This window comes from Eimeria mitis, genomic scaffold, assembly GCF_000499745.2.
Source record: "Eimeria mitis Houghton genomic scaffold, Emh_scaff1532, whole genome shotgun sequence".
NCBI classification, from domain to species: domain Eukaryota; phylum Apicomplexa; class Conoidasida; order Eucoccidiorida; family Eimeriidae; genus Eimeria; species Eimeria mitis.
Window position 1 is genome coordinate 7,969 of NW_013569672.1, and position 247 is coordinate 8,215.

The window sequence follows — 247 nt, forward strand, 5'->3', positions numbered from 1 at the left end:
GACAAAAGAGGAGACAAAAGCAGAACAAACAGAAATACAATAAAAAAAAACTAAAACAAACAAAACTAAAACAAAATAAAACAAAATAAAAAAAAATAAATAAATAAAAAAAATATATATATTTATGCTTCCGGAGATAAAGTTAGCTTTGCATTCATTAGCTATAGCTCTTGCTAGCAACATAAATATACAAAAAAAAAAAAAAAAAAAAAAAAAAAAAAAAAAAAAAAAAAAAAAAAAAAAAAAA